Here is an 8,240-nt window from a genome sequence, read left to right as displayed (position 1 = left end):
ATTAGTTTCATTCTGGGTTTTTTTTTTCCTTTTCTTTCAACAGCTGATTAAGACATTGGGTAAGCAAGATGAGACCAGATTTTGATATGGTTAAAAGGTTCTTAGGTTTAAAATTAAGCTCTAATGCTTAAAGTTAATACTATCTTGTCAATAAGGTCAACTTGAAACCTGCTTGGGTTTCTAGTACCACTCCCTGACCTCATTTTCCTCAATTTAAAGATTTTAGCAGTCTTCATTGAGGACCCTAATAAGCCATCTTCAGAAAGATCTTTGTTGAAGCTTTAGTTGAAAGAGATACTCTCTGCCATCTGAGAACCTGCCCCTCATTGGACACTTGGTAATATTTCCTTGCTGTGCTACAGAATTATTTCAGTCAACTACACCTAGTCATACCCACAAACATGAATTATAAGGTAGGCTGTATATCTGTAAGTAGCTGGTTTTCTTTAGGATGATCTTATATTATTAACGTTGTAGATGAATGATGTCATGGGATCATCTTGTCTTCAAACTGAAGCATATTTTATTTTTATATCTAGAGTTCTCCCAATGATCAGCTGGTAATTCTCCAAACTATCTCAGGAATTTATCTGTATGATCCAGCTATACCATCTCTTGGTACATATCCTGAAGAATTAAAGTCATCATTTTACAGTGTTACACGCATACCCATGTTTACAGAAGCACAATTCACAACAGCCAAACTATGGAACCAGCATAGGCATCCATCAACAGATGAATGGATAAAGAAAATGTGATATATATACACAATGGTTTATTCAGCCATTAAAAAATAAATAAAATTATGGCATTAGCAGGAAAATGGATGAAACTAGAGACCACCATGTTAAGCAAAATAAGTCAAATTCAGAAGGTCAAAGGTCAAATATTTTCTGTCATATGTGGAAGCTAGAGAGGTAAAAAGAAAAGAAAGGTGGGAGTGGATCTCCTAAAAATCAAAGTGAGATAAGTAAGGGAAAAGGACCAAGGAATGAGAGGGAGGGAGGGAAGGAGGGAGGAGGGAGTGCTAGGGAGTGATATTGGTCAAACTGTATTGTTATAATGTGTGCATGTATAAGTATGTAACAAAAATCCCATCAATATGTACAACTATAATGTACCAATAAAAATGTGGGGGGAGGGGCTGGGGTGGTGGCTCAGAGGTAGAGCCATTTGCCCATGTGTGAGGCACTGGGTTCGATCCTCGGCACCACATAAAAATAAAATAAAGATATTGTATCCACCTATAATTAAAAAATAAATATTTTTTAGATGTGGGGAGGAAAAGATAGGGGAAAAAAAGGAAAGTTTTGAATGTATTCACCCTTAAGAAAGATAAACATTTGAGGAACCCAATTTAAGCACTACATAATGTATATATGTATCAAAATATTACATAGTCCCCATTAATATGTAAAATTTCATGTTTCTATTCCTCAGTTAAAAGGTAGATTGTTAAAAGACAAGTGTTTAAACTCAAAAACAAAAAAATCAACTTGATCTAAAAATGAACGTAGACAGATTAGGCTCTCACTTCCTTAGTAAGACTCCTATAGTGCAAGAATTAAAATTAAGAATCAATAAATAGGATAAATTCAAACTCAAAAGCTTCTCAGAAAAAAAAACAGTGAAGTGAATAGAGAGCCCACAAAATGGGAACAAATTTTTACCATACACACACATCAGATAAAGCAATAATCTCTAGGATATATTAAGAACTCAAAAATCTTAACACCAAAAAACAAATAACCCAATCAATAAATGGGCCAAGGAACTGAACAGACACTTCTCAGAAGAGAATAAACAATCAATTAATAAATATATGAAAAAAATATTCAACATCTCTAGCAATTAGAGAAATGCAAATCAAAAATACTCTAAGATTTCATCTCACTCCAGTCAGAATGGCAGTTATTAAGAATACAAACAACAGTAAGTGTTGGCGAGGATGTGGGGGAAAAGTGTACACTCATACGTTGCTGGATGGACTGCAGATTGGTGCAACCAATCTGGAAAGCAGTACAGAGATTCCTTGGAAAACTGGGAATGGAACCACCATTTGACCCAGCTATCCCTCTCCTCGGTCTATAATGAAAGGACTTAAAAACAGCATACTACGAGGACACAGCCACATCAATGTTATAGCAGCACAATTCACAATAGCTAAATTGTGGATCCAACCTAGATATCCTTCAGTAGATTAATGGATAAATAAAATGTGGCATATATATAAAATGGAATATTTATTACTCAGCAGTAAAAGAGAATAAAATCATGGCCTTTGCAGGTAAATGGATGGAGTTGGAGAATATAATGCTAAGAAAAGTAAGCCAATCCCCCCAAAAAAACAATACCAAATGTCTTCTCTGATATAAGGATGCTGATTCATAATGGGGATGGGTGAGAGAGAATGGGAGGAATGGACAAACTTTAAATAGGGCAAAAGGGAGGGAGGGGATGGGAAGGGGAATGGGGGTAGGAAAGCTGGTGGATGAGACAGACATCTTAACCCTGAGTACAGGTGTGAAAACACCAAAGGTATGACTCTACTTTGTGAACAACCAGAGATGTGAAAAATTGTCTTCTATTAGTGTAATATGAATTGAATTTTATTCTGTTATTGTATTAACAAATAAGAATAAATAGAATTTTTAAAAAATTAAATGGACAAAGGATTCAGACATTTCTCCAAGGAGATATGAATGACCAATAAGGGTGCAGAAAGAAATTCAACATCATTAGTGATTAGGGAAATGTAAATTAAATCCACAATGTGATAATGCTTTATGTCCATTAGGATTAAATCACAACAAGGATTAGGGAGGATGTGGAGAAATTGGAAGTTTGTGTATTGTTATAGGGACTGTGAAGCAAGGCAGCCACTATGGAAAAATGGTATGACAACACCTTAAAAAGTTGAAAATGGAATGACCTCATGACCTGGCCATTCTATTTCTGAGTATCCACCTAAAAGAACTGAAAGCAGGAGCTGACCAAGAATTTGCACACCTATGTTCAAAGGAAAAAGTAATTCAAGTGTCCATCAGCAGATTTGTTACCATTGGTACAAATACAGAATGGAATGTTATTTGGCCTTTAAAACAAAGCGAATTCATAATATGTTACAACATGTATGAATCTGAAGGACATCATGCTAATAATAAGCCAGTCAGTCACAAAAGGCAACACTAGATATTCCATTTACAGGAAATATCTAGTGTGGCCAGATCTGTGGACATAAGGTACTATATGGTTGCCAGAAGCTGGGGGAGGAGGATGCAAAGGTTCCAGAGATGGATGGTGGTGGTGATGGTTGCACAGCAACATAAAGGTACTGAATGTCAATGAACCCTGCACCTAAAAATGGTTGAGATGTTACAAAGATACATTTTAACTGGCAGTTGTTTGATTGTTACTGAGGTAGAATATGCTTGTAATATGCATTTTGACCATCCTTAGGGTTAGTGCCTCTACTCAATTTTTAAATTGGAATTGCCATTTTGTTATTAATCTGCAAGATAAAGCCCATGATCATATTTTTTTAAACATGGGTGTGTAATTTAGATGCCATTTTAGGAAGAGAGTTTGCTAAAGGAATGGCAGGTCCCCTTACCGAGAGATTTCTTCCCTCAATGTTAAAGGTTTAGAATGTTGTTCAGTTTAAAAATCACAAATCTATCCTCTTTCTTGCCTCTGTGTTCAATTTTGAAGGATTCTTAAAAGTACTGGTTAATTTTGAAAGTGTCACATTTTACATATTTTTTTGTAACAGAATGAGAAAATATATGAATATGCTGGAGACACCACCACTATTGATTTATAGCAAGGAGTTGTCTCATAGAATATTGGGAGGTGATTTTCACCTCCTCACTCTGGTCCTGTAATTATCGTCGGCTTTGAAATTCTTCCCTTCTACCTTTCCCTCCATGCATGCAACATTTGTGGATTTGTTTCCTGAAGAGAAGTATAAACAATCATTCTGAGACTCGGCACTTATTGCCCCAGTCCTTCACCTGCTGTTATAAAAGAACAAGAACTCATGCGGCTCACGCGGTAGCGCGCTCGCCTGGCAGGCGTGTGACCTGGGTTCCATCCTCAGCACCACATACAAACAAAGATGTTGTGTCCGCAAAAAAAAATAATAAATCAATATTAAAAATTCACTCTCTCGTGCTCTGTCTCTCTCTCTCTTTAAAAAAAAAAAAAAGAACAAGAACTCAGAGTGAGAGACAGGAACAGAAGGAGGAAAGAAGGCTTCACTAAGAGCTAAACACACTTCTCAGGACAGGTGAAAGCTGAGACAACTCATTTCCAAACTGGCTTAAATTTTAAACTTCATAACTATAAGACATTAATATTAAGGCCTTGATGTTATTGGCAGTGCACTAAGACAATGAAGATAATGCAGGAGGAGCTGGCAAAGGAAACAGAAGGCCCAGGCAAACAGCAGTGATTCTGTGTTCCTGAAATAAATTGTAAGCCAAACCAGAATCTTGACAAGGCCATCTGAGCCAAGTCAAGTATCAAAGTGTACTGAATGTCCTCAACCTCGTGTGTACCTCTGACGGGGCCAGGGCTCAGCTCTTTTCCCAAAACGATCTTTAGATTCACAGTGGCAACACACCCAACCTCTGTCAACAAATAGAGCCATGAAAATAGCACTGGCCTTTATGTCCACTGGCCCACGTCCTTGAAAAGTCAATGTGGGATTAAAAGCAAACAAACACTGTGCCAAAAAATTAAGTAACAGGATTTTGACACACTTTATGACTTTTCACATTTTGCATGTTTTTAAGAGAGGAATTTATGCTTGTTATTTAAAATGTTATTTGTTGTTTTCCAACAATATAAGATACATTTTTTTAAATGTGGTATATTCACTTAATAGAAGATTTACAATCCTTAAAATATGTAATGACTGGAAAGACTTTTACTATAGTCAGTTAAAAAAACATAACTGTTCCAAGCCATTGGAAATTGTTAAATTATATTTTTAAAAGCATGAAACCATGGGTCTCACTTAGCTATAAAATAGACATGTGTCAAAGATTTTTATTTAACCAGTTGCCAGTTATTAAATGAAGGAAATAGGCAGATATTATGACAAATTTGTTGTTGAAAATAAAGAACCTCAAATTAATATGGAGCAAATAAATAGTGAAATAAATTTAGGATTGGACACAACTGGCTTTTTTTCTGGGGCTGGAGAGAGAAAGTCTCCCCAAAGGACAGAAGTTATTCACAAGTCTGGAGATAAGAACTGTCTCTGTAATAATGTGTCAGTTACTTACAAAAGTACAGAGTTTAAAAAAATAGTCAAATAAAAGTGAAAGGGTTGGTGCAGGAGGGACACCATTGTGCAGTTGTGTACTGGGTCCTGGGGGCTTCTTGGCAAGATCAAGGGCAGTGCTGACCATTGCAGGCAACAGAAGTGCAGCCAAGGGCTGTAGCAGCCCTGTGAAGATGAGGAAATAGAGGTACAGAGATCATCTGAATTAACTAATGCCTAAAAGGGTAGAACCAGGATGCAACCTGGACAGTCTGACTCCAGGATCTACACTGGTAATCATGGCTTCATACGGGCTCTTCAGTATGTTTCAAAAGATGAGTCTCGGATATTCAGAAAACAACAATTTCCTGAACAATAAGAATCCAATGGCATTGAGCATGACCCCTGAATCCCTCTGGACCCATCAAAGGGAAAGCCATGGCAAGATCTGTGCCTGGATTAACACCCAGAGAATGTGCCAGAAAAAGAAATTTGAGGAACTGAAGGGTATTAGACAGTTACCTTCCCGTGGTGGCTGCTGTAGACAGCCTTTGAAACTTCAGCCAGATGTTTCAAATCCTCACTTCTTGCCATACAAAGAGATTTTCAAGAGCCTCCAGTTGTTCATGATGCAGTTTCCAAACAGGAAGACATAGTGTAGCTTCCACAGTGAATTGTTATTCAGAAAGTGAAAATTGTACTCATAATCGTAGTGGAGAAAAGACAAGAATCCTAAGGTCAAACATGGCATGCCAAAGCCAATGTCTCGGCTTGGCACCAGAATCACGAGGCACTCACAGCTTTGTAGGTTCAAACAGCAATTCTTTATTCCCGCTCTCACACCGCCTCCACACAGGTCCAGGGACCAACGCGTTCTCCTGTCTCCCGCACAAACCACCTACTCCACGAGGCTATCTCCAAATCCCATTTTAATCTCACGAGAACTCAACGGGAACAAGCAGCAGGAACACCCTAATCCCAGCAATAATCTTCAACCGCCAACTTCCCTAAAACCCATTATCTTAAACTGGCAACGCCTTAAACTCAAGGAGCCGGTTACTTCCTCAAACCTGATCAGCTCTAAACCCAGATCCGCCTTGGTCCTTGAGCAAGGTCACCTTATTAAAGCATGCATGCAATGTTCCATCAAATGTCCTCTAAGCAGCATGGGGTACGCTTGGCAAGGAAATTTCGATGCGTCATTCCTACTTGGTAATGGCCCTCAGCAATGGCAACCCATGCATGTGATGAAGGAAAAGGGTGAAAGATTTTATATGCTCATGAGATCTCTGATAATCAGAAATGAAGCACTCTGCTTCATTTATCTATGGATGCCCAGTGTTAGGAAGAGATGGACACTTCAGTTCATTGTGATAGAATATGTTAAAAAGAACATGAAGGAGAACAAAGATTGTGCGATGCCCTCTTTAGAGCCAGAAAACGTCTTTTCAATTCTCAGTTCTTCAAAGTTTTTGAAAATGGATTGATTAGCTAAAGAACGTACTGCCACAAAAATATGAATGTCATTGTAGCTACCCCATTCAGCAGGAACACAAAATCTTTTTATACGTATAGCTGATCTGTACACACTCAATGAAGCTGATGATTCAGAAGACAAAAAAGGACAAGTTTAGGAGTCAACATTTTGTAAGATTGAGAGACTACTTGATCCTGAATACTTGAATCCAGATTCATGAAGTATTGCAGCCATATTATAAAGATGTTGTTTGTGTAAGAAACATTTAATGAAAGAAACAGATAGCCGGATTCCTTTCATTCCAGGAAAAATCAAAGTGGGTCTGCATGGAAATGTTATCTATATTCACATAATAACACTTAGGGTGTTCTTGAGTATGTGAAGAGTCTTTTTGAAGAATTAAGTCTTGGACAGATGTATACAGCACTTGTGGGGAACAATCACCCGGCTGGCTTATTCAAGATGTTATTAGGTTTTTCTCTGTATCGAGCTTCCATGTTGTCAATGCCACTCAGAAATGGTGGTTTATACTCTACAGCAAGTTCACTGGCACTGTTGGTCCCTTGTTTTAAGCAAGCTTTAAGCATGGCTGCTCTTCATGATCCAGATGAAGGTAGGGATCTGCTGTCTTGAGTGACTAGGAGCAGACTGAATGATCCTCCTGCCAAAGCACCAAGATGTCACTGTTGTGCCTTCTTCTAAAGATGTGCTAGTGATCCTGGGTTTGGATCCTGTGATAAAAAGGATTCAGGTGTGATATTTTACTGGAGCCAAATACACCCTGGGGAAAACTGGGGAGCTCAATGTTTTTTTGTCACTCAAAAATGAGTCTGCAATTGTAACGGCAGATATTTTATTTTCAGAAGAACATACCACTGGATTGGAGGTCACTAAAGATGAAGTTAGTGATGATGAAGTTTCTAAGAAATAAAGTACTGAGTGCTAAGGTCAAATCTCATTTTTCATGCAAGGGTACCATTCGGAAGCTTCTAATCAGGAGATGGGAATCAGCTTTCTACATCTACCAGGTAGGCTGCAATATGAAAGGAAAAGGAAAGGAGGAGGTTCCACGAAGATTCCCTGGCACTAGTGCAGGACACTCCAAAATGATCAAGAAAGTGCAGTGGACTGAGAAATAATCCTGAGTTCTTACCCCAGGTGTGAACTAATGTGTGATTTATATTAGATGAAATGTGATCAGAGATGATTTGAAGTGGCACTCTAATGAACCGTTAAATAACATTCATCAGATTTTTTAAAAGTTAAAACAGGATTATTATACAACTCTAAAAATGTCTGGAAAAAAAAGTCCCTATAGCAGTGTTTCTGGTTTCTTTTCATTATTACCTTCCTAAAGGACACTTTTTAGACATTAAAATACATGAAAAAGATTCAATTAGGTAGAGTTGAATTTTGGAGGGTCTCATACCAATATAACAGTTAAAGATATTTTTCTACCCCTCAAAATCCAAACAATTAAGAACTCAGGGGTTG

General features: G+C 37.8%; 1 pseudogene; it reads left to right on the top strand.

Annotated features, from left to right (window-relative positions):
• The first annotated feature begins 6,497 nt into the window (after positions 1-6,497).
• On the top strand, positions 6,498-7,677 carry LOC101962817 (SANT and BTB domain regulator of class switch recombination pseudogene; annotated as a pseudogene).
• Positions 7,678-8,240: the final 563 nt, after the last annotated feature.

Source organism: Ictidomys tridecemlineatus, chromosome 10 (genome assembly GCF_052094955.1).
Source record: "Ictidomys tridecemlineatus isolate mIctTri1 chromosome 10, mIctTri1.hap1, whole genome shotgun sequence".
Classification (NCBI taxonomy): domain Eukaryota; kingdom Metazoa; phylum Chordata; class Mammalia; order Rodentia; family Sciuridae; genus Ictidomys; species Ictidomys tridecemlineatus.
The sequence above is the reverse complement of the archived record's forward strand: the minus strand, read 5'-3'. Positions and strand labels throughout refer to the sequence as shown.